Consider the following 27,958-nt stretch of genomic DNA (forward strand, 5'->3'; position numbering starts at 1 on the left):
ATCTCTCCTAGATCTATTTTCCAAGTCTGTCGTTTTTGCAAGTAGATAATTCATGGTTTTTTCCAGTTTGTCATTTTTTTGTTTTTGCTTGACTGATTCTTGCTGTCTCAATGAATCATTAGTTTCTATTTGTTCAGTTCTAATTTTTAAAGAATTATTTTCTTCATTAGCTTTTTTTACTTCTTTCTGTATATGTCCAATTGAGTTTTTGAATGTATTGTTTTGGTCTGTGGAATTTTTTTCCATTTCACTAATTTTTTTTTTTAGTGAATTATTTTCTTTTTCCAATTCACAGATCCTACTTTCTTGCGTGTTCTTTGTCTTTTCCAATTCACGGATCCTACTTTCTTGCGAGTTCTTTGTCTTTTCCAATTCACAAATCCTACTTTCTAGTGAATTCTTTATTTTTTCCAATCACAATTCTTACTTTCCTGAGATTTTTTTACTTTTTCCAATTCGTATTTCAGGAAGTTGTTGCTCTCTTGTAAGGCTTCTCTTTCCTCTCCCCATTTATCTTCTAACTCTCTTTTGAGACTTTTAATGGTCTCTTCTATGAGAGCATCATGTAAAGGAGGACAGTCTGATGCATTTTTGCTGTTTGAGGTCTCTTCAGGTTTGCTGACCTGCTCTTTTTCTGCATAGAAGCTGTCGATCGTTCTTTTCATCTTTTTATTCATGTTTTAAAGCCTTTAGGGTATGTCTCCTAGGCAAGGGGGTTACCAGCTTCCTCTGCAGAGCAGGGAAAGATGTAAACCGATTTCCGGCTCTGAGCTATGGGAGTGCTCTGAGTGAGAGTTTTCCCTTCCCCCAACAGGAAGTGGATTCAGCACTGGCCGAGCTATCAAACTGCTTAGTAGGGCTGAGTGGGTTAGCGATTGCCCTCGGCTAGAGAATAAGGGGTGAAAGTGTCACTGCCCCAGGCCGGAGCCTCTTGTGGGACTGTGAGTATTAGCAGCTGACCACAGACCGCAGACCACAGAACGCCCTGAACTCTGCCCAGTGTCTCTGCCCGATGCAAATTGGCCCTGGAAAAGCTCTATGGCCCCAAGCCGAGCTCCCCACTGCGCAGATTGGAGGCTAACCCGGGCTGTGTCCTCCTGCCGTGCAGGATCACAGCTGCCCCAAGGAAAAGCCAGTACTGCGGGTTGGGGCTGCGAGCTTGTGCTGAGATCTGTGCCTTCACCCTCGTTTTGAGACTCTCCTCGGAACCTAATTTCTCTCCCCGTCTGGGCTGATCTCCGCCCTGGCCCCGGAACCAACCTTTTTTGGCGAGACTGCAGATTTTCTTCGGCCGGTGAGTTGTTCTACTTCTTATCTTTACGAATTGTAGCAGTCAAGACTATTTTTGAGGCTCGATATAATATTGATAAAGAGGGTAAGAGAAGAGCTTAGAAAGTCGCATGTGTCTTCTCCGCCATCTTGGCTCCGCCCCTGGTCTAACAATTTTTAAATAAGCTCTTCTGGATATATTTTTAGGTCAGGTTTTTTTCCAATGAAATATTTCACATTGTTTTCTATTTTCTTTATTCTTTTGGTGTTGCTTCATTGTTTCTTGATTTCTCATAAAACTATTAGCTTGCACTTACTGAATTCTACTTTTTGAGGAATTATTTTCCTCAATGAGTTTTTGTACCTCCTTTTCCATTTGACCAATTTTGCTTTTTAAGGAATTCTCCTCTTTACCTTTTGTATTTCCTTTTGTATCACTCTCGTTTCTCTTTGCAAAATTTCCTCTATCTCTTTTACTTGATTTTCAAAATCCCTTTTAAACTCTTCCACGACCTGAGTTCAATTCTTATTTTTCTTGCAGACTTTGGATGTCAGAACTTTGTTATCATCTTCTGAATGTGTATTTTAATCTTCTTGTCACCATAGTAACTTTCTGTGGTCAAAATCTTTTTCTGTTGTTTGCTCATTTTCCTAGCCTATTATTTGTCTTTTACCTTTTTGTTTAAGTAGAGCTGTGTTTCCAAATGGAAAATACACTGTCTTCAGTTCTGTAAGCATTTTGTGAAACTTTTTTCAGAGATTTATCTAAGTACCTATAACAAGGTGGTATAATCCAAAGAGAACTGTATTTACTACTCCCCTGAACTATGCTCTGGTCTGTGAAGGACCACAAGCTCTCTTTTTTGCCCTGGAGTTGTGAATAAAGTCTGTCTTCCCCTGTAGCTATATGCTCTGGTATGCTATTTCTCTTTTTCCTAGGAGTTTGAACCAAGACTAGATCCTGAATCTGAAGTTGGGCAAAGCAACAGAGCTCTGCCTCAGTGCTAGTAAAGAGACTGTTGTAACCTCATTCTGACTAGCTGTTCTAGTCCTTAACAATCTGTGGGCTGAGACTTTTGGAAGCTGCTACTATTGGTGATGCTGCTTCTTCAATATTTCCCAAGGTCAGTTCCTGGTTTCCTGGGGGCCAGTTCTCTGTTGAAGAAGCTTGTGTTGAACTGAACTTCACTCTCTTTCTGATGCAACAGATCTTTCTTGCAGACTTTCTAAGTTGTCTTTGGCTAGAAAATTGTTTCATTATGTCTTTTTATGGGCTTTAATCCACAAATTGTTTAGAGTCATTATTTAAAAATATTTTGAAAGATTTAGATAAGAACTAAAATGAGTCTTTGCCTTTACATCTAGGCCCCACCTCCATCTTCACAATTTTCTGTCAAGAACCAGATGAAATTAAACACATAAAATATAAAATCTTCACATTAATATTATTTTATATTGTTCTTATTATTAGGTTTACAAACATGAACTTGGCTCACTTTCATTCACTACTACAGTTATCTTAAAAGTACAGAGGTTTTGAAATACTTATCACAAAATCAGAAGAGTAAAAAACTGAACTGAATCCCAATAATATACTTAGTGAGACATATTTAATAGCTTATGTCATTAGCAATTAGAACAGCAATCAAGTATTAGAAAAGAGAAAATAGACATCTTCAAAAGATAATCAGAATGACTTAGGTAGTAAACATCACCCATTTTGAAAAGTCTAATATAGAATTAATAGCAACTGAGGAACTCCATTCAATGTAATGTTGATAATAGAGTTCTATAGCATCTGTATAATCCTTTAACAATTGTCATACCATATTAACCATTAATATCCAATTATCCAATAATAATAACCATTAACCATCAAATTAAAACAACATAATTCAACAGCTCTAACTGTTGACAATGAGGCCCACATATTTATTGATAGATATTAGTCCAATTATTTATTTCTGAGGACATTAGGGTTAAGTGACTTGTCTAGGGTCACACAGCTAGGAAATGGTAAGTGTCTGAGATCAGATTTGAACTCAGGTCCTCCTGAAGTCAGGGCTGGTGCTCTATCTACTGTGTCACCTACCTGTGCCTATTAGTCCATTTATTAACATGAATGGTCATGCAGAGTAAAAAAATGAAATATTTGTTTATCTATAGACATTTTCATTTATGAAATATTGTTTGGGAATAAAATTTATCCTGTTGTCAAAAAATTGACATAATCAAAAGCATTGATTTTTTTTTAAAAAGAATTTCATGGTAAGAAAATAAAGCAAACAATATTATGTATCAATGTATTTGTCATTTGCTTGACAAGAATATTTAATTATTGATTTGTATAATATCTGTGGCTTCAAAGCTGATATCTTTCTTCATCTTTCATCATTTTAATAGCTTTATAGCAACTACTAATGCTTGCCTCTTGAATCTTATTTTTTTTTTTCTTTTTGGTGGTCTATAGACTTATAAGTTCTCATATTTCTTAGATCATTATAATTGAGAAGACTGAAGATATTACTTGCATATTTACAATGATAAAATAGAAAAAAAATTGATACTTAAAAGTCTTATGGTCTCTTTTTATCATACTTCCTACAAATTATTTACATAGTGTTCAATATGTATATTGTTTCTATGTAGCACATAATATTTATGCCAGAATATACTTAATGATAAATACATGGTTGTCAAACTTTATTAATGAAATAAAACAGTCCCCATAGTTTTATGCTTTCTTCTCTTTCCATTTTTTTATCTTTGACTCTGAGATTGTCCTCAAAAGTGAAAAATTCTGAATTTTTTTCTTTTTCATATATATCATGCATATGAAAAGTGATATATACATAATAAATTTTCTACTCTGAAATCATACAAAACTCACATAAATTTTTAAATAGTGAGTGCATTCTAATTTAAACTCTTTAGCTATTTATAACTCCAGGACAGTTAGTTTTCATACTACCTGAAGATTTTACTGAGTGAAGAGTCAGGAGCTGTGGGTTCATATCTGCTTGGCAGGACATGACCGTGAGCTGAAATACAGGAGTTGGCTCAAAAGATCTCTAAAGCCCTTTTAAACTCTGACATTTCTTGCTTTTTTAATATGTGTACTGTTTAGATTTAATGTTTATTTGAATATCTGTAGTAAATGGTTAAACTTTGATCACATAACTGAATAAACCTTTTTGCTGCATTTGGAAATGGAAACTGGTTATGTCAGCATTGTCAATTTGATTATTTTAGCTTTAGGGGACAATTACTTTTAAACCTTAATGAACTGTAAAATTATTCTTAATATTCCTGTAATGTTATATATCTATAGTTTAAACAGATAATTTAGCTAAGTTAATCTTTGTTTTGTGGAAATTTTTTTGTAAAGTTTTGTGAAAATTTCTTGTACAGTTTCTAAGAACCCTTTTTAGAACAACTCTCTATCACTGGTATTATTCTCTATATTTATCAGTTGAAGAGATTTGATGCTTTAGAAAGTGAAAATGATTTGCATACACTTACACAATAAATGTCAAGGTTAGGACTTTCATTTCAGTTTCTAACTCCAGGAATAATGCTTTTTGACAACACAGCATTCACTGTATTCTCCCTTGCGTTGCTGGTGGTGAGATTATCCCTCACCATATACACTGTGTTATGAATGTCAGGGTCTTAATTTCATGTAGATGCTACATTTCAAGGGGTTTTCACTTTGTCTACAACATATGTCTCTAGGCAAAAATAAATAATTGAATCAGAAATAAAGGAAAAATATTGAACAAAATTTCACCATCATTTCAGATTTTTAGATTTCCAAATCAATTAATGCCATAATTAATGAGGAAGTATTCACAAGGTTAATAAATTAATTAGTTCTTTTGTAAGCTTTTACTTTAATTTTTTAAAAAATTTTAGTTGTTTTGTAATTTTGTATAAATCTAAAAAACAATGCTATTTAAAAGAAAAATGAGTTTTTTCAGTTGCTACTAGTATCTTTCCATGAAATTTTTAGTTTGAAACTATGGGGCTTTGGTTATTGTTTTGATTATTGAATCATTTCAGTACAGTCTAACTCCCTGTGACTCCATTTAAGATTTTCTTGGCAAAAATATTGGAGTGATCTGCCATTTTCTTTCCTAGCTCTTTTTACAGTTGAGGAACTGGGGAAACAGTCTTAAGTTACACACACTCACACAACTAGTGTCTAAGGTAAGCTACAAACTCAGGTCTTCCTGACTTTAGGGTCAGTGCTTTATCACTGAGCCATTTACCTATTAAAGGTTAAGAGAGGAAAATGAGAAAAGGGAACAATTACTAAGGGCATGAATAATGAAAAATGAAAATCTAGCAGAGAAATAGATAGACCAGAAAGTTAAAAAAGAAGAAAAATGATGATAAAAGTATAAGAATAAAAAGACACATGATTAATTGAATAAAGGGAGTGGATAGAAATACCCAGGAAAGGATGAATGAAAACTAACTTAGAGAAAAAGAAATCCCTTTTTCTAGATAGATGCCTTTTCTTTTCCTCAGTTGCAAACTGTTACTCTTACCCAGACTTTCTCTACCCATAAACAAATCCTCCTTTTTCATACACAGAGTCTATCTTAGCAAGCCTTTTGGGAATTCCCATATTTGTCTTGAATGGTGTTATGTTAGACTAGATATAGAATATATAGAATGCTAAAATTTCAGAGCTAGAAAGAATCTTGAAGAGCATCCAGTCTAAACTATAAAGGTAATGTATACAGTTCAGTAACAGGAGCCCTGCATCCTGGTTTTGCTTCCTATCCTCCCTGTATTATCTTGGAAGCAACTCATTCCCTTGAGCCTCCCAACCTGTTTCTTCATATTTAAAAGAAGGGAATCAATGAGTTGAACTTTAAAATTCCCTGCTCCAAATGATATGATTCTTCCTTTTATATTTGGCATATAAAGACGATGTAACCCATATAATCCCCAACTTCAAGGTAACTTGCATGTCTTTTCTTTGCTCTGAAATCCTCATCCCTGTTTCAACTTGACAATTCAGTATCATCAAACAGCACAAATTAATTCTTTGCCTTTATAGAGAGCTAAATCATGTCATATGCTAAATCAGGACCCTGAATAACTTCTCCATTAAAACAAATAATAAAAAAAAATTTGCACTCTGAATGCAGATAGTTATTAAAAATAATTCATGAAATTCAATTCTTGTATCTACCCCAAAACAACCAATGCCTTATTTTATAAAATTTGTTAATCTTTAGTTTAAAGTACATGTTTTCATAACTCAATTTTTTGAGAACCTGCATTATCCTATTATATATACAGATATGTTTTAATGTCTCTCTCTCTATATATATGTGTCTATAGATACTTAAATATCTTATACATATTATAAATCTTTTAACATTTATAAATCTTATAACATTTTACAAATGTTATATATCCTATATGTAATAAACCAAATCTATCTTCTTATTAAAAATTCCTGGTTTTAAATGAGTTAAACAAATGTTTACTAACACAAAAACTTTCTAAATAAGAGAAAAATCTATTTTTGTTTGAAAAATATTATTTTGCACAAACATTTTATTAGCTGTTTTATTCTCAAAGGATTCAATTCCAATAATAAATGAAAAGCAGACATGTTTTTGAGTTGTTGTGTCATGCATTGTGAAAGTAAGTAATTTACACTTTTCTAACCTGAAAGTTTATCAGGTACTTTCTTCTCACATTTTCAGTTCCTGCTATAAGTGACATGTCTGCTTTGCTGAAGAACATTCAGAGTTGTGAGCTAATTTAATGGTGTTTATTTGAGAATTGCTTCCAGTTTAATAATTAGAAAAACATGAACAAAAGAAATATAAATAATTTTATCAAAAATATTGTTCTGTACTTTTCTTCAAAGCTGCTAGAATACATAGCAAGGATACCATTAACTGTGTGAGTTGTAATTCTATCACTCTCTTAGAGTAGAAACTCCATGAGGGTACTGATCATTATCTATATTTTGAATCTCTTCCATAACTCCTGCACAATATTCTGTATACAGTGGACAAATAATAAATATTTATTGAATTGATTTCAAAATGGGACATAAGTGAGGTGATGGTCAAGTATACTGATTTCATAACTTTAGAGATGGAATATTGTTTTGTAATGATTAGAGTAAATAAGTGATATTGAAGAATAACAATTTAACGTGTCTTTAGTAAATGTCAGTTAATTTTAGATGTTCGAAATATAATTAGTACTCAGTGTAAATAGAAAGCCAAGAATATTAAGTATGTTTTAATGTGGTTGTAATGAGAACCATGATGGAATGGTGATAGAGAACTTATCTGAGAGGACGAGATTCATGTTGCCTCTAACATACTAACTTTGTGACCCTTGACACATAAATCACTGAATTTCTGAGTATTTTAAATAACTCCTGTAATTGGAAGACAATTCCTAATCTGTATTCGTAGATGTAGTTTCTGCACCATGAGTTTCCCAGAACTCCTCTCTCCCCACCAAAAAAAGTGATAAAATAGTAAAATCTCACAATTTTAAGACTCCTTAGAGTTCATCAACTTTACTTGAATAGGAATCCCTTCAGTAATATCCCTCTAAAGTGGCAATCCAGCTTCCACATGAAAACGTCCAGTGATTGAGAACTAACTCCTTAAACAGACCATTCCAATTTGCAATAGCAATCATTTTTAGAAAACTTTTTTTTTCTTTCTTTTGAATCTAAACTGCTTCTTACCTGTTCTACTGTGACAGTTTTCTTGATTCTGTTCTCTCCCATCTCCCTTTCATTTTCCATATAGCTGTCAAAATAATATTCCTAAAATCTAGATTTGAGAGTATCACTGTATACCCCTCTCATACATATACACTCCCTCACTCTATCTTAAAAACTTCAATTGCTCTTCATTTTCATTATATTAAAATAAAAATGTTTAATTCTGGCATCAAAGATTTTTCATAATCTGAATCAAACCTACCTGTTATAGTTTGTTTTAATTAATATCTTCCACCCACTTTATATGCCAACCGAACTGGGCTACTGATTGTTCCTTCAAGTTATTACAACTCCTGATTCAGTAAATTTATTCTGGTACCATTCTCCACTTCATAGATTCTTAAACTATGGCTTGTAACCCCATATGGGTTTTTTTTAATTGAATATTGGGTTGAAAAATTGTGTTTTATTATCAGTAAATGTTTGGTACATGAAAACGTCCAGTGATATGTATCTTTTATATACCTATATACCTGGAGTCACATAAATATTTCTTGGGGGAAAAAAGTGATCACAAGTGGAAAAAGTTTAAGAAGTCCTGCTCTATCTTACCACTGACCCACCACCTAGACACCTAAAATGCATTCCTTCATTTCAGTATTTGAGAATCTTGATCTACTCAAACCTCAACTCAAGTACAACTTCTTCCATGAAATTTTCTGTGATCCAGGGAGACTATACTTTTCTCAGATTACTTTGTATTTATTTATTTGTGTATGTGACATATCTCCTCACTACCAGTAGCAGAATATAGACCTTAGTGATAGTTTCATTTTTATTTTTTTATCCCCAGTATTTAGCACAGTGAGTACTTAATGAAGGTTTGTCTTCTGCTGAAAATATTTATTTCTACATAGTTTTGTGGCCATGGCCTACATAATAAACGAGTTTCTAAATGAAATTTGGAATAGGAATATTAGAACTAGAAGGGTTGTTAAAAAAAAATACTATAACTTAATCCCCTTTTATCATGTTTTTTTATGCCCCTGTAAACTCTTAGATGGTTACCAGATTGTGGATCCTCAGACACAAGCCTACTTTAATTCAATAAGAGTACCTAGTTATGTTTTTCTCCCATTCCTTCCCCTAATCTTTGCTTTGTAGAAAAATTGGTAGCATTTTAGGAATTACTATGAGTAGATGGCCACTCTTCAGGGAATCTACAGAAAGGATTCCTGCTCAGGGTAGATTACCTCAGAGACCCTTATAATTTTGAGATTGTATCATTCTTATTAATAAATTCTAGATAGAATAGGCCTTGTAAAAGGAGGAATAATGTGCAACATAATAGAAGGAAATCTTGGGAATAGATTATAAAGAAGAAAATTTATAGTTACTGATACTCAAAGAAGGATGTTGAATACCATAGTTGGAGAGGCAAGTCATAAAATGGATTATAAAAGTAGTAGTGCTCGAAAGCCAATAAATTTTTTTGACAAAGTATAGCAAATCAATGATTAAAATTAAAATTTAAATATTTTATATAATTAAATATAATTTGGACTGAAATTTATCTTCTACTAAGCGTGAAAAATAAGTTTTATCAGCATATTAATAGTGTAAGATTAAAAGAAAATGTTTTGCTTATAAAGTAGATCAGCAAGATATTTGCATGTAGTGATTCGATATATTAATAATAATTTATTTATTTGTTAGATGTACTATGGTTGGGCTACCTTCCTCATGATTAATTTATGTTGATGTCCAATGTATTTTCAAATACATTTTAAATGACCCCAGATGACCGGCCAATCATGTGTTGCAAGTGAGGGATAATCAGTGAACAACCTTTATGTTATTGATAGTCTTGTGATGACAGAAGAAAGGTGGGTGGACTCCTTGTACTGAACTTGTTAGAAGACATCAAGGATAATTGCCTATTTTAGACAGGATGACTGAGTTGCAATCTGCATCATTGGGGATGAAATCCTCATCATTGAGACCAGAGATGATCTTGAGAATTTGAAACTATTAAAATCATCTAAACATGTTAACAACTCGCATGAATTGTTAATTTAACTATGTCTAACTAATACATTTTATTCCATTTGTTCTTTTTATTTAAAGAAGCTGCAATTTTATATGTTTCATTGATTTATTTAAACATTTTGCAGTTGTTTGACTTTTTAATAAAGCAAACAATACACTCTAGTGTACAAAATCACCAGTGTGACTGGAATAATGTATTAAGGGAAAGTACTATTATGCTTATTATATTACTAGAGAACTAAAATTTTAGTAAGGCCAATTTTCATTGTAGAGAGCTTAAATAAAGGAGGAGTATGTTGAACATGTAATCATCCCTAGGTTAAAATGAGGCAGGGTAGAAAAATCTTAAATGAGGTACGACACTGATCTAATATTTAAAATCAGAGTAATAGAGTTCTGGACCACATCATTTCATTCTTACCTAAATGATTTCTCTTTAGAATAACATTTATAGTCTTGGCAAGGTTTACATGTTGATGCCTGCATCATTTCAGAGTCTAATCTCTATTTAGAGAAGCAGAAGTATTTTCTATTTTCCCTCTGCCTACTTCTGCAAATGTCAATGGAATTGCATTCAAAGTAACTCTTAGTACATTTTGATAAGTGCAAAACACAAAGTGTTTGTTTTGTTTGTTTGCTTGCTTTTGTTTTGTTTTGGTGTTTGTGGTAGATTTTGTATTGGTTTTTGTTGTATGTGCATGTGTTTTTAGTCTTCTTTTTTAAAAAAAGGGTGAAATTCTCAAATTTCATCATTGATGTTTCCAACAGTAATAGGCAAAAACTAACACTTGAAATGTGCAGCAGAGAATTTTTAATTGAAAAGGACCCCAATTTACTTGGGTATGTCTTTAAGATTTAATTTCTGTGGCTATTTTTTATTTCTCTTAATTCTAGTCTTGGCCAGGGAGAGAGATAAACACAGACAATAAGACAGTGACACAGAGAGACACTGACAGAAAGACTGAAACAGGGACAGAGAGACAGAGAAGGGAGAGATTGAGAAAGAGAAGCAGGGAGAGAAGAAAGAAGAAAGATTCTTGTAGATTCCAGATATTTTGATTATCTTTGATTCTATTTTATTATATCTTTGAGCTAGGATCATGAATTTGGAATTCTTTATTTAATTGAAAAGTCACTTTGGCCTTGAAATAAGCTAACCAACCTGTGCTACATAGAGCTCTTTTTCCACTATTCATGCTTGAGTGTTTCACACTCAAGGAACTCTATGTTGTCCCTTTTAATGCCGAAGGATTAGACTTGTATAAATGAAAATGAGATTAAATGTTTATCAAATGTGTTTATTTATTTATAAGTTCATTGGTGGATATATCCCTAGCACTGAGTAATTACACATTGAAAGGAATCTGTATTTAGATAGTTAATCATTATAATATTCATATAAATTCTTCTGAGATGTAAAACAAACTTTTTCCATAACAGTTATGTTTAAAATAGGGTATACTTTGTAATGAATATATTTAATATACATATATTTAACATATCTTTAAAAATGGTTTTGGAGAAGATTTATACACTTCTAAACTGGCAAAGTTTCTTGATAACTGGTGATTTATTAGTAATTAAGTTAGAAGTTAAGGAAATGCCCTAGCAAAATATTATCATATAATTTACATCACAAATGAATATGCTAATAGTGTTCTTGTAGTATTTCATTTTGCAAGCCATCATTTTAAAATAGGATTCAGATTTAAATCCTATAAATCATGTTTAATCTAATATAGAAAATAGCAGCTATTTAATTGATACTATTATCATCACAAATACTAATTTAATGGGGATAAATATATCTTTGCCAGTTAACAATAGCTTGAACAAAGAGATAGGGATGGAGATTTAGAGAAGGATCTCTCTTTTAGTTGCAATAGGGTTGCTGCAATTCACAAAATTTGTAAATTATTTTAAAAATTGAATAATTTGTATAATTTTCATTCATATTTGTTTTGTTTTTAAATATAAGGTCAGTTTGGTTCTCTTCAATTAGAGTAGTTATTTTGTTTTTCTGACAGCTTTAAATAATACAACTTAAAAGCAGCCAAAATGGGTCATCTGTGATTACTTTTTCTAAATTGTAATAAAAGAGGCAAAATATAGATCAAATGAAATAAATATTGTATATCTTATGCTCATCAATTTATCTTTAATTCAAAGTCATTAGGTATCCTTTTCTACAATACAAATTGTCCCTAAATTCATAGTTCCATAAATTCATAGCTTAAAACCACACTAAGAATTTTTACATACCCTATAATTTGTTCTCTTAATTATTATAGTCCTTATATAGAGTTAAAATTTTAAAAATCATCCTGCTTAATATTGTTTTCGTTCAAAGAGACTCAGTTACTCAGTGTGATATTGACAACTTGCAAAGAGCTTCCTAATCCAACAAATTCATTATTGGTACTAGATGTTGTATCACTATAGAGATCTTTGGCAGTTGCTCTTAATCTGTGGTGCTGTATGTACCCTAGCAAACTTTCATAATTGGCAGGAAGTACTGAACAGATGTAACCTAGATGTTATCAAAATAGCATGATTCCATAGACCATTAAGAAAGCTACTAGCAAATCCCAACCATCACTCTGTTTACATAACCAATTATATTAATTATTTTGGTCTCATAATGATACAGGCTGCTGAAAATAGTGATACTTGAATCATCATACTAAATACAAAAGAAAGAAGTATTGTATATTAGGAGATCTAGGTTTGAAGTTAATTGACCTGTTTGCCTCTTAATCTTTTTGATCCCTTTTTATCTGGTCTGTAGCAAAAAGGTATGGTTCACAAGAAGACCCTGCAGTCTGAAATAACTTTAGAGAAAAATATATTAGGCCATTTAGCAGAGGCAAGCAAGTTTGAATGCAAATATGGCTTTCTATCCACAGATTCTGAAAAAATTGAATTATATATCATTTTAACAAAGGTTTTCAACATAGGAACTTCATATACTTTAATTATAGTTAAGCAATTTTACTGGGAGGACAGTCTGAAATCAAAGTAGAGTGAGGTAGATATGAATATCTGGAAACCAAAACAAGCTTGTGGTGAACCCCTCAAAAGTTCCAGGGTGTAATCACCCAAAACAAAAATGTTTTCATTGTATTCAGGACCTGAGGAAATTAGAAATTCCTTGTATCTATCTCTAGAATTTCTAGAGAATTCTTGGGGTCATTACATTTTTGACATGAACAATCTTTGATCACATAAGATCAGATTTAAATAGTATAATAATTTTTCTTAGTATAATAAATCATTTTTTCCCACAAGGAAATTGAACTAGAATATATATATCTTTGATGTATCCTTCAGCTATAGACTATAAACAGCAGGCTTTTTTGTTAAAAGGGAATTATCAAATCTGATTAGTAGATCATGAAAGGACTATTGGGGAAGTGTCATTTAAATGGGTCTATTAATGATTTTAACTGCTAGAGGAAAACATTCAGATGTGGAGTTAAGAAAACGTAAGATCTATTTGAAAAATGGCAAATCTAATTTCACAGGACCATAGAGTATATGTAAGAGAGAAGTGGGAGATAAATGTGAAAAGGTTGGTTTGGGCCATATTGTGATGAGTCTTGAATACAAGGCTAAATAATCTGAACTTTCTTCAGTAGGAAATAAGAAGCCCTTAAAGGTTAGTCTGCAAAGTAGTGACATTATTAGAACTGCTTTAAGAAGATTAATTGGAAGGCAATGTATAGGGAATATTGGAGTAGGAAAAGACAAGAAGAAACCTGTTAGGATGCTTTTGCAATAGCAAAGGCAATGTGACAACAAAATGAGGTGAGGGTGCTCAGAGTGAAACAAGTATTGAAATGAATTATATGTTGTGTAAATATAGTTTATATACATGACAAAAATGAATATGCCATAAGCCATATATAATGTTTTGTGTAATGTTCTGGTTACCTTTCTGGAGGTCCTCTGAAAGAACCTTGGTTTCAGCAGAATAATCACCATAAGAATAGTCAGGAATAAAGTCCAAAGTCTTTAATATCTCATTTACAAGTCTGTTTCCTTCACCTGGGGCCGGACAAGCTTTCTGGGGGATCTTCAGATGGGTCTTGGTCCCAGTGGAGGAATGCAGGATGGTGGGAGATGGAATGTTTCTCTTGCAGTCCCTGTTGATCCTCATATACTCTATTACAATTTCATTATTATGGCACACTATGCATGTGTGAACTTAGAGAACCATTATATCACCACGCTAATTACTAAGTATATATGTAAACTAGATAACCATTGTCTCATCATTTCCTCTGAGTTAACACACCTTTTTTCAAGTATACTTCTCTGGAGTTCTAGCTCTCTACAGTTTTGTATGATACATATTAACTTAGCCAAACACTTAAGTTTTTTGGACCTCCGTTTTTTTTTTTCAGTTAAAAGAAAACTTCCATACACACCCCTATTTTCAACATAAAGAAGAGAACACCAAAGGGTACAATCATTCCTTTTAAAGACTACTAACTAGGCCAGTTTTTCAGGTTCAGGAGCCAATTCTCTTTGATCCAACCTCTTTTCCTTGCTGCTGTCATGACTTCAAAACATGGAGTCATGTTTTGACTCCATCCTTACTTCCCTTAGATATGTTCTAGGACTTATGGAATATTATAGTTAATTAATACACCCTCCCTCTCCCTCACAAACAAATATGTAATAGTCATTTCCATAAAAAATGAAAAGACTTTCAATTCCAGTTAACCATTGATGAAAAGGAAAAAGTAAAAGGAGTGAGTATGGTTCCTACCTTCCATTTTTCCCTATTGGAAGATAAGTAGCATGATATAATGAAAGGGATAATGTATTTGGAGTTAACAGATCTGAATTAAATTACCCCTTTGAAACTTTTACTGATATTATTTTACTGTCTTTATTTTGGGTTTCAATAGTCTTATTTTTTTAAAAAAAAGATTAGTTAAAGATATGGTTTCTAAATTCCTTGTTAGCTTAAAATTTTCTAAATGTATTTTTTAAATTACTTACACTCTTTTTTTAACTTGGAAGATGGAGATGGATTCTTTATTTTTTTTTCCTACTGACTTTTTAGTTTTTAATTTGGAGAGGAAAATAGCACTGAATCATTACACCAAGTCAAACATTTATAGAGAAGGAGAAAATAGAAAATTTAAAAAATAATACTTCCTTATAAGAAAGCATATTTTAAACTTTTGAATGAAATAATGAAACAGACAAAATGGCAAATTCATATGCTGACCCATTACTATTTTTTAAACACTGGGAAATAAATGACAATAGGTCTTCTGTCCTGAAGGAGAGATTTAGGAGCATTTTATTTTGAACTTTGAAAAGAAATTCAATCTTTGACCAAATTAGGCAGAAGTGAGAAGTCAATTATAGAAAGGTATCAATTTATGCCTAGTGATCCTCCATTTTTATCATCATTGATCCATATCTAAACAATTGCCACATCTTGTTGATGCTACTTGCTCAATATATATAATAACTATATCATTCTCCTTATTCACCATTCCCATCACAAGGAGAAAGTTCTCATTACTTGTAACCTGGATTATAGTGTGAACATGCTAATTTGCTTCCCTGCATTCAATCTTTTCATTCTCTTCTCTATCCATTATATGGCCACCATATTGCTATTTCTATATCACAGGCTACTTCCCTGCTCAAAAGCTTCAGTAATCCACATTATAGGATTAAAACTCCTTTTTTGGCCATAAATCCTCCACAGTCTGCTTACTGTCTTTCTTTCCTGACTGATCGCATATTTCTCCTCTTCGTGCTCCCCATCCTTCAACTAAATTAGCCCATGTGTAGTTTCCCACACATCACATCACAATTTCTGCCTTTCTTCCTTTTTAAATACCATCTACCTTTTCACTTCTACCAATTAGAACTTCCTAGATTTGCTTCAAGGCTTATATAAGTCAATTGTCATTCCAAATGGCTCAGGCAATAACTTCTAAGGAGAGTGACTATACCACCTGGTACAGAATCCCCAAATATTCAACAGAAAGGAAAAGAACATCAGGAATACAATTACTCCTTTTATGAACTACTAGCCAATCCGATTTTTCTGATTCAAGATTTACTTCTATTTAATGCAACCTGTTTTTTTTCCCCTGCTATTGTCATGGGGACTGAAGGATTGTTGAGTTGTTCCAAAGCCTTTCCCTGCTAAGCACATGTATACCTCGAAGTGGAGATCATATTTTCACTCTATACACATTTCAATAGGAAATGTCTCGTATCATATGGGGGATGGAAATTCAAGAAGTCTGTGCAATGTATTATGTGTCCAATGATACTTGTTTTATTGATTAATTAACCAAGAATCTACATCACTGCCATTCTTCATGTACTTGAGGACAATTTTTTTTGATGTTATGTGGAAAATTGGACAGACAACTGAATCTGATGTTGGGAAGACCTAAGCTACAATTCTGCTTTAGATACTTACTAATTGCTTGACTCTGGGCAAGTCATTTATCCTTTCTCTCCTTCAATTTCCTTATCTATGTAATTAGAATAATACTAGCACCTATTTTACATGGATAAAATGAGATATTTGTGGAAATTTGGATATTTGGAAAACCATAAAGCAAGATTTGTTATTATTTTTGTTGTCTTCTCTATACTTCCTTATTGTTCCATACACCCACAGTACCATGAAAAATAATTGACTAGCAAAAAATAATTTGCAAACAATAAATAACAAAGTATGACAATCATCACTGATTTATTTGTATTTTATTAAATAATACTGACATAGAATCACAACTGGCATAAACTATATATATTTGTTTTTGTTTTTACACATATATATAGTATATAAACATATAATGAAAGGGAACAATTGTTTAAATTCCTTATTCATTTCTCAATTGATTCAGTTTTCTCTTAAATTATAACTATTAGATGCAATCTAATCATTTTCTAAATTTAGGTATTAAGATAAGAATTGTGAATGCAGAAATAATAACGAATATATATATGTATAATTTCATGTAATATATCTATAAGTATGTATATTATATACATATATACAATCCATATATATCTTCATGATTGAGCAAGTTAAAATAAAAATTGTTCTAATGAATGATTATACCCAATATGTTTTCTGTCTTCCTTTTATAGTCCCAAGAGCCATGATTTCACAAAAATGGGTATTGCCTCCATAGATGCTGATCTAACTCCTTTACAATTTAGCTGACCATATTTAAGAGTTGCTACAGTTGAAAAATACATTGACCCTCATGATATGCTTTTTTTCCCTTATGCAGAATTGTCACTGGGTTACAAATATAGTCTATATATGTATATTGTCTATATATGTATAGTCTATATATATATATATATATATATATATATATATATATATATATATATATTGCCCCAAATTAAAGGTTTTGCATTTTGACAGAGGATCTCAGATTTTATTTTTGGCCTTCCAGAACCTATTATCATTCCTATATGTAGTGAGTCACAAAGGACCTTTAAGGAGAAGAGCACAAATATGTTTTATATCAGATGGGGGAAAATAATGTTATATAGCAATTTGATGAATGTTTGTACTAATTTACTCATAAAGTTGAAATCACTAGCAGATTTTGCTGGTGATGTTCACTATAAAAATTGTTTTCCTTATTAAAAAAATAAAAACAAAACAAAACCTAGACATTGAATTAAGACCAAATTATTTTAAATGTTACACTTGGAATTAATAAGAAGTTAGTAGTTAAAATTATTCAAGATCTGCACAAGTCTCAAATACAGTAATAATTTTAAATGGATGATCTGGGAGAGACAAAATTAAACTAAATGAGTTTCCTACTTTTAGATAATATGACCTTTTTCAGTTCTGAGGGAAAAATCACTAACAGGAAATTTTCATTCTGTTTCCAGTTAAGCATTCAGTCTGTACTACTTATCTGGTGCCTCCATGAAAACAGAGTACACTGGATATTATGTCCAGAAACAGGAAATATTTTTGGTCATCTAGAGAATTAAACTTTAGAAGTCAGTACAGATACAAATCCATCTTATCATAGCAATGCTTATTATAGGATGGAGTCCAATGGCTCTAAGACATCTCTGTATTACTGCACAGTGGGGAATAATTGATGCTCACTATGATGGCTTATAGTCATAAAGAAATGGTTAATTTATATTCAATCTTTGCTTCTTCTTAAGGCAGAAATTTATGGGAGATAATTTAAAATTTTCCTTAAAAAGAAGTAAGTTTAGTAAGGTTGCAACATTCAGAGAGGGTTCTTCTGTATCTATCTGATACTCTGATCCATGATGTTTCATTTTCCATTTATGCTGAATCACAACAAACACATATAAATATGCAAAAGTGATACAAAAGGTTAATGCAGTGACTTGAAGAAAGCATAATATATTTGGAAAGAATTCATCTTGCTTAAGTTTTGGAAGGAGAGGAATATATAAAAATGAAGCCAACATTGTAGATGGGATCTCAGGATCATTCTGTGTACCAGAGTTACCACAAGAATATATTTGTAGTAGACCAAGAATTGACTCATCATGAATACAGTGAATCATCAAAGAATGATGATTTCTATTCCAGTATAAATTGTTTATTTAATCATTGAAGAACCCAAAAGTAGAGTTAAGCAGATGCCTACATTGCATTATTGGAGTCATTGCTCAAGTCTATACCTTCCTCAAAATAATTCGTCCACTAATATTCAATGATATTCCCTTTCTACATGCCCTGAAATTTTTTTCTGATGGAGACAAAAAAGAATTATTTCAGAATGGCCAATGCTACTTTTCCGTCATTGATAGTGCAGTAAATAAAGTGATGGACCTTGAGTCAGGAAGACTGATATTTCTGAGTTCAAATCTCTGAACAATTCATTTAAACCTTTTTGTTTCAGTTTCCTCATCTGTGGAAGGATTTTGAAAAGAAAATAACAATAACAACAAAAAAAAATAAAAAGATGAGTTGGACACAATTAAAATGACTGAATATCAGCAATAACAACAACATGGAGAGTATAGTCACTTTACCTGTCCGGCTATGGCTTAATGAAACTACTGGAAGTAGAACTGAGAGGAATTGGGTTCAAAATTCTGGGTCTGTTCCCATCTATTCTTTGATGGAAGTGATTTGAAAGTGATCTAATAAGGATATTGGTAGCTAGATTGTGAAAAGCTTTAAATGGGAAATGGTGGGGAAAGAGTAGATTATATGTGTGGATTTGGGCAATTCATTAGATTACTCAGACCTGAGTTTCCTTATCTATAAAATGACAGTATTGGACTAGAGCAGTGGTTTCTAGTCTTCAATTATTGTCCTGTTTAAATCAAAGGAATATTTCAAACTTGTGTAAGTAAATTTCATAATATTATCATCCATTGTTTGACAAAATACATGATAACAAAATGAACAATTAAACCAGTAGGAATACAGACTACAGTAGTAGTTCCATTAATATATGAAGTCCCAGGTGAGGAAATTTCCATTACTAATATAGTTTGGTATCTTTCCTTACAACTTATATTGTTAGAGATTTGGCTACAATATTTGATAAGTCAAGTGACTTGCCCAGGCTCACATTGCCAGTGCATGTCAGAGGAAGGACTTAAGTCCAAATCATTATGATTTTTAAGGAAAACTGCCCATGGTGCCACTTGCTTCCATGAATTCAATAACTCTTTAAATTTTATTTATATTTCACTACTCATATGAATATTTCTAAAATATTGAGATACAGTATTCATACAATATATTGTTTTGAATTTAAATAAAGTTTTTTTTAAGTAATTTTTTGCTCCTATAGATTGAAAAACCAATTTCTCAAGTGTCTATGACCCACATATTAGGAACTTTTGGCTGAAATTATTTGTGAGGTTCATTCTGACTCTAATCTTCTATGATTCTTCTTCACACATAAAGATTTAATTTCATAGATCTATCTACCTATCTGGCTGGAAACTGGCTATCTACATGTCAGTTGTGTCCAACTTTTCATGGCCCTATTTGGGGTTTTCTTGGTAGAGATGTGAAGTAATTTTTGCCATTTCCTTCTATAGCTCATTTTACATATGAGAAAATTGAGGCAAACAGTGTTAAGTGACTTGCCTAAGGTTACCCAGATAGTAAGTGTCTGATAATGGATTTGAATTCAGATTCTCCTGACTCAAGTGTTGTATCCACTGCAACAAAAATCTGCCTTTTTATAAAATTATGTATATTTGGAATAGGTTTTACTTTTATTGTCTGCTCATTGAATAGGGGAAGAAATGGGCAGAGAATTTAGAACATAAAAAAAGAAGAAAATGACTGTGCTTAAATATATATATATATATATATATATATATATATATATATATATATATATGCAGTTAAAAATCTTTTTTAAAAATCTGTCATATCATTTTATTTGCCCAGGGTCTCAGTTTCTTCATCTATAAAATTAGAGATTTGGTCTAGAAGACTGGTAAGATCTCTTCACCTATTATCTTCTGATACCATCCTTCTCTAAATTCATGTTACCAAGATTTCTGGTTGTTGACACAAACAATGCAGCCCAAAGTGAATGAAATAAATAATAGATTTTTTTTTAAATTGTAACTAAATCATTTAGTGTTGAGGGGAAAGAGACTGATTTCTTTTATTGCAAATAGAGTATGCTATTATGGAGATAATCAGACAGGCAAAACTGGGACTTCTGGCATCTGCAGCAAATTAATTGATGGGTTCAATTTGGAAATTATCTAAAATATGGCCCTTCCGTGTATCTGAAGATGACTGACTGGAAGTAGAAGTCCTGGAGGCTTAACAAATAAAGGCATAGATGGAGGCTTACTTAGTAAGATATATGCTCACTGTCTTTCATAGACTAACCAATGATAAAGTTTCATGCTACAAACACAGAACTGAAAATATTCTGGTCACCTCAACCTGCCATTTGGACTGGAACTACACAGACCATTATCACAATTGGAACTATTATCAGCAATTTCCACATTTATAAGAGTGATTTATAAAAGCATAAGGAAAATATTTAAAAAATAGATTTCACCATGCCAAAAATATCCATAATCTTCAAGGTAAGTAGAACAAAAGCTTTCAAAACATAGATGCCTAACAATGGAGATCAAAATCATGTGAGTATAGGGTGATATAATGATCTTCCTTCTGGATTTGTCTGTTACTGCAATTATAATGATGATTTTTTTTTGAGTAAACAAAGGATTAATTTACATGTTAGTGATTTTGTTAATTTATTAATTATTATTAATTATATAATAAATATTATAATCCTTATTACCTCATTATTTATGTTATTTATTATTTCCCCCCAAAGTCCAGTTATTTTATCTCTTGGAATAATACTCAATTGGGCATTAGAAATAAAAGAAATAGCAGGATGGTGACTTGCCCTAGACTATTTCAACAGAACCCTATTGAAAAAAATAAGAATAAGAGTAACAATTGGAAAATTTGTATAGTTCTCTTTAAAGTACTTAACATATATCATTTTATTTATAGTTTCCTACAATATAGTAAAATTGATAAGACAATTTAAACATTAGCTCCGATTTAAGCATGAGGAAACTAAGGTGCGAGACATTGAAATTAATTAATGAGCCATAGTTGTATGACTAAAAAAATGTCATGGTGGGGACTTGATTTCAAGTGCAGTGTTGTTTTCCTCCATTTACATCACAATGTAACTGATAGGCTTGTTGTGAGGATCAAATAAGATACTATTTTTTAAAGCATGTATCACAGTTCTGGAAACATGGTATGTGCTATATAAATGATAACTATTATGATTAATAGGACAGGAACCTTTAGGCTGTTGAAGTGAATTCTGGGATTCATTTTAAATTTATTTTAAATTTAAGTTAATTTTTAATTTAATGTCATTTTTAATTTAAGTTAATATGTTAAGGTAGATATGCTGGTAAAAGTGTGAGGGTAGGAGAGGACCCATATTTTCCTGCCTCCAGGTTCAGTATTCTAACCACTATTACTGTCATCATTTAAATAAATGAGGGAAGTGAATGTCAAAAGGTAATTCATAAAATCATAAAATAGATTTAGCGGTTAATGAGACCGTAAATATTATGTAGTCCAGCCCACTTGTTTATAATTGAGGAAGTTGAAATTCAAAGTGTTTAAATAAAGTCCACAAGAACTATGGCAGGAAGTGACAAAGGATCATATTTGAACTCAAGTCCTTCCATTACAAATCCAGAACTTCCATTTCCCCAGTGATTGAAGGAGTCATAGACAAATTAAATGAAGTGGGAGCGAGAAAAGTTACAATGATGAGCAGTGAATAGGAGACTGAAAAAGGTCTCCAAAAATAGTTTTATCTTCATCCTGTACTGGGGAAATAGCATAACAAGATTAGTGATCAATACTTGGTGGTTTGGATTTGCCATGCTACCATTATTACAGGCTGAAGGAAAAAGAGAGAGGCATATTCCAACAATTGTTTATCTCATTTTGAAATGCAGATTGGGAGCAAAAGGACTAGACTGGATTGGGAGGTCAAGGGAAGTGCTTTAGCCCAGCTGTTTTCATATTTCACTCTATAAATGACTCAAGAATTTATATGCATATTTGAAAATAGTGGTTATTCATTCTTCATTTCTCTTTTCCTCCTTTCTAAGAAACTCTCCTATGTAATATTATGAAAATAGGGAGTAAATGTGAGTATTTATTCAGCGTGTCACACAAGTCATCCCTATTTTTGCTGAGCAAATGGTGGAGTCCTATCCCACTAAAATTCTGCTTCTGAGTTTCTTTAAAATCTCAGTTAAAACCACATATTCTGTAAGAATCATTTTTTCAGTTCTTAATTTTATTACCTTTCCTTTGATATTATCTCCAAATTATTCTGGTTATATCTTATTTGTACTGAGAAAAATGATGATTAATAATCACTATCTTAGAAAGATCTACAACTCTATCCTTCCAAAATTTATATATGTATATATTTAATCATATTTTCATATATGTATCCTATGATGGGATAGGAAAATATCCTATTTTCATCATGCTTAGAATATATATATATATATTCTAAGCATGATGAAAATAGGATTTAGGTTTCTCTGTGTTTTTTTTAATCATTAAATTTTTAAGTTATTATTGCTGATAGTAACAAACACAAACATTTATTTGGCTCTTTCAGAGGCAGGATGGGGTTATGTTTAGAATGCAAGTTTTGAATAACTGACAGTACTTTAAAGCTTACAAAATGCTTTTATGTACACTACTTCATTTAAGAATCATAAACCTGTGAGATGGGTAGTTCAATTATGAACTCATAGAGTAGAAATCTCATTCTCCAAGAAGTTAAATGATTTGCACATAAACATGAATAAGGAGGAAGGATTTGAATTCAAGTTTGGCACAAGTTCTGATCCAATATTTTATTCCTATTATTTCTTAAGGCCTTAAAAGACATAAATTTGGGTTAATTCTACTATCAACCATTCACATGAACATAATATTCAAACTTTTTATTGAATGTCAACTTTTTGAGAGGCAGTGTTTGATTCATAACTCTATTATTGATTTAAAAAATTTGGTATCTTACTTGCACGAACTGATGCTAAGTGAAGTAAGCAGAACCAAGAAAATATTGTACACAACAACAAAATAATACACTGGATCATTTCTGATGGACCTGGGACTTTTCAACAATGAGGTAATTCAGGCCAATTCCAATAAACTTGTAATGGAGAGAGGCACTTGCATCCAGAGAGAAGGCTATGGGGATTTAATGTGGATCGAAGCATAATATTTTCACTTTTTTGTTCTTTTCTTTCTTGTTTCTCATTTTTTCCCTTTTAGATCTGATTTTTCTTGTGCAGCAAGATATTTGTAGAAATGATAATTGTGGAAACATTTAACATATATTGGATTACCTGATGTTGAGGGAAGGGGGTGATGGGAAGAGAGGGCAAAAAATGTTGGAACATGAGGTTTTGCAAAGATGTGTGTTGAAAACTATCTTTGCATATGTTTTGAAGATAAAAAACTATTATTTAAAGTTTTAAATATTTTTAAAAATTCAGTCTCTTGAAGGATTTTGCTGATAATAAGATTGAACTAACTTTCTTGTTCAAGATCCCACTCTTATAGAAAATATTGTGTTCAGCTTAGGCTTGGGCTGGGCAGGGTATACATTATTTGAATAGATAGCACAAAGTTGTTAGTGGTCAGATATAGAGATAGTTTCACTTTCCATGGATCATATGATATTACTCTCAGTCCTTCATTTTAATATAGCTCACCTTCCATTGTATTATCCAGTCAGTTGATTGCCACACTTCATCCCTCATATCTAAACTTTTCCCCTTTTCCTAGAGTCTAGCATAGTATACAAATTAAGTACTTGAAGAATATGTATTATGTTTTATAAGATATATAGAGTTCACCCATTAGAATTTGTTTCCATCAGAGTTCACCTAGAGACTGAATCAGTCTTAATGCTATTTTATAAGAGTCATCTCCTCTACTTATTACTACTTTTTCCCCTAAAATGAATGGTTTCAATATCAATTTCATATTAGAGTAGATTGTTTGAGACTCCAGTGTTCTTGTTCTTTTTCTACTTTGGGGACCAGGCATTACCTATGATAGGAAACTCTCCTTTTTATTAGAAGGGTAGGTTTGTAGCTTTCCAACTACTATGTTTTGGGACTTCGTTGTTATTGTTCAGTCATTTTCAATTGTATCCAATTCTCTAATTCCATTTGAATTTTCTTGGTAAAGATAATAGAAGGGTTTGCCATTTCTTTCTGCATTTTATTTTATAGATCAGGAAACTAAGACAAACATGGTTAAGTGACTTGTACAGAGTCACAAAACTTGTAAATATCTGAAGCTGAGGAATCCAGACTTCCTGACTCCAGACTCAGGTAGCCGTCCTTTGCATTTGGTATAAATCTTGCAAATCTATTAGCTACTTTTTCTCTTTTGTCAATTTCACAATGATACTCTAAGGAGAAAAGAGGAAGATGGAAGCATAAAATTCTAGCCTAATCGAAAAATATAGAAAGACAATGTTATGTGACTCCTTCACTGAATTAGACACATACTAGAGGAATACTCTGACCAAATAGGAATACTTCATAAAGGCAAATCCTTTCATGGTATTCAGTGTGAATGAATAAATGATAGACAAAGTCTGCCAGGAATAGTGTACTACCTGAAGCATTTACAAGGTTAGACACATGCACTAAATGAAGATATGTAAGGAAATGGTCAATTCACAATTCTTTCTTCTATATATCATTCACTGAGTTTGAGAAAGAAGAATTGGCTTTAGTTGATCCATCAATCAAACAGGTTACAAAAATTTATTAATCATCTGATACATGAATGCTATGTTAAGTAATAGTTATGAAGCCAAAACCTGCCTCTCAAAAAGTCAACATTCAACAAGGGGTTTGAATATTATGTTCATGTGAATAGTTGATAGTAGAATTAACATCCAAACCTATGTCTTTTAAGGCACTGTGAAATAATGGGGAAAAAAAACTCAAAGCTCTCCTCCTTATTCATATTTGTGCAAACCATTTAACTTCTTGGGGAGTAAGCTTTTTCCTCTATCTATTTGAACTACTTACCTCTAAGGCTTATGATTTTCAAACTAAGTAATATACATAAAAGCACTTTATAAACTTTAAAGTACTTTCAGTTATTAAAACTTGTTTTCTATCCATTACACCATTCTGCCTCATAAAGAGCCAAATAAATATTTGTGTTTGTTACAATCAGCAATAATAATATACTGATTTAGTAATTAAAAAAATCACAGAGAAACTTAAATGCTATTGTCATCATACTTGGAATAAATTTTTAAAAAGTGAATTTAAAAGTATTTTGTGCCATCTAGTGTATAAAATATGGAAATCTAATTTTTAAAGACTTTCCTTTAAAACTGCAGAATTATCATTTACACTAAGTGGCAGTATCTCTGTCTTGCTAAATGTATATTTATATCACATGAAAATATATTGAACATGAGCACACTTTTCATTGCTAAATAGTCGATAGGATTTTAACCAAATAGTAAAAGAAAAGGGTTACTATTAAAAATGGTAGTTGAGTTTATAATTTGAGTGATCACTTCATTGCATTCCTGAGAGAGCTGTCTGAGATAAATAGCTTTGTTATCCACATCTGCTGACATTCTTTAATAATCTCCAACAGGCAATCACTCAAGCCACATGGGGAAGGAAGAGTAGGTTACAAAAGTAGGCTGCTTGATCCTGTGGGTGAAGCCTGTAAGGACTATCTGGCAAGTACACCTGCTAAAATGTTGTCTTCTTTTCTTGCTCTTTACTGCACTCATGTATTCAGTGATTCAGTGTCTTTGGTTTTCTTGCTGGTCTTCATACAGGACAATTCATCTCCCAAATACACATTTTCACTAAAAGTTTTCAGTGCCTGGAAAACACTCCCTTCTGATCTCTTTCTCCTGCTTTCATAGATTTCTTTAAAACCCAGCTAAAAATTCATCTTCTATAAGAAGCCTTTCTTGACACTCCTTAATGCTAATACTGCCTCTTTATATATATTATGTTTTCAATTCATGTTTATATATCTTGTTTAAATGTTATGTCTTGAAATATGTTGACTCTCTTATTAGACTGTGAACTCCTTGAAAATAGGAAATGTTTTTGTTTTGTTTGGCCTTTCTTTAGTGCCCCACACTTAGTAGGTGCTTAACAAATGCTAATTAATGATTGATGGATTTAAAGGACAATTGACAATGAATAGAGGATATCATTCAGGTTAATTTTCACTTCTTATATTGTTTTCATTTTGATTTGATCATTTAGTTCATAAATGTTATATTTCTTTGCACTAATGGCTTTTTCCCCTACCATTATTTATTCCTCATATATGACCTTTAACCAAGCATTTATGCTCAGCTGCCAAAAGCTAATGAATTGAATTATCCTGATAACAATTTTCATGTGTTCTAGTCAGCTGTGGTCTCCTGTCCTCAGCCTTGTGTTACTTTTGCCTGAACAAACAAGCAGAACTTGCATTAATCTATCATAGCCTCCTGATCTATGACTTATTTAGATCACATAAAATGAATCATTGAGTACAGAATACAAAAGCACCACTGATAGTAAAAATAAAGGAATATAAGGTTTTGCAACTACTGGACAGAATAGAATAGAACAAGTCTTTTTCACTGTACTCTGGCTAACATTGTGCCTTGTTTAAAAATGCCAACTACTTTATTTTGACTGTAGAATGAAATAGTTAATAAGAAAAAATTTTTAAAAATGCCTATGAGAGAGAGAAAGAGAAAGAGAGATACAGAGAGAGACAACAGTAGAGAGAGAATGATTTCAAGGCTCTCAAAATTTTTCTACTCTACTTTTCCAAATCTCTTTCACATTAATTCCATTCCTATATTCTTCATTTCATCAAAATTGGATGGTTAACTATTGATCAAATTCAGCATTTCATCATCTGCCTCTGTCATTTTATATAAACTGCCCTTGAAGTATTTTGCTTTTATGATCTCTATACATGAGGAAAGTGAGATTTAGAGATGTTAAGGAATTTACCCATGTTAACAATAATAGATACTCCACTATACTGTATTATGTAGCTGATATTGCTTTTAAGTCAGATGAGTGTTTGGTTCTTGTAATGTACCCCAAGCTTCTTTCTAAAATAAAAATTCCTGGTCTTAATAACAATATTCTTCTAATGATCTCGTATTTCTGGGAAGCATGTACTATCACTCTTTACAACGAATTCAGAAAAAAATGTCAGTTAAGGAATAATAGCTATGTAAAGGTGTGAATAGGTAAAGACACATTGCCAACAAAGAATTATGCTATGGAAGTGACATAAAAAATGACATCAGAGAGCTGTGTGACTAG

At 31.9% G+C, this 27,958-nt stretch overlaps 1 long non-coding RNA gene across 2 annotated transcripts in view; it reads left to right on the forward strand.

Annotated features, from left to right (window-relative positions):
- The window catches only part of LOC116420750, a 1,349,459-nt gene that overhangs the window by 489,876 nt on the left and 831,625 nt on the right, over positions 1-27,958 (forward strand). The window lies entirely within an intron of this gene.

This window comes from Sarcophilus harrisii, chromosome 1 (assembly GCF_902635505.1).
Source record: "Sarcophilus harrisii chromosome 1, mSarHar1.11, whole genome shotgun sequence".
NCBI lineage: Eukaryota > Metazoa > Chordata > Mammalia > Dasyuromorphia > Dasyuridae > Sarcophilus > Sarcophilus harrisii.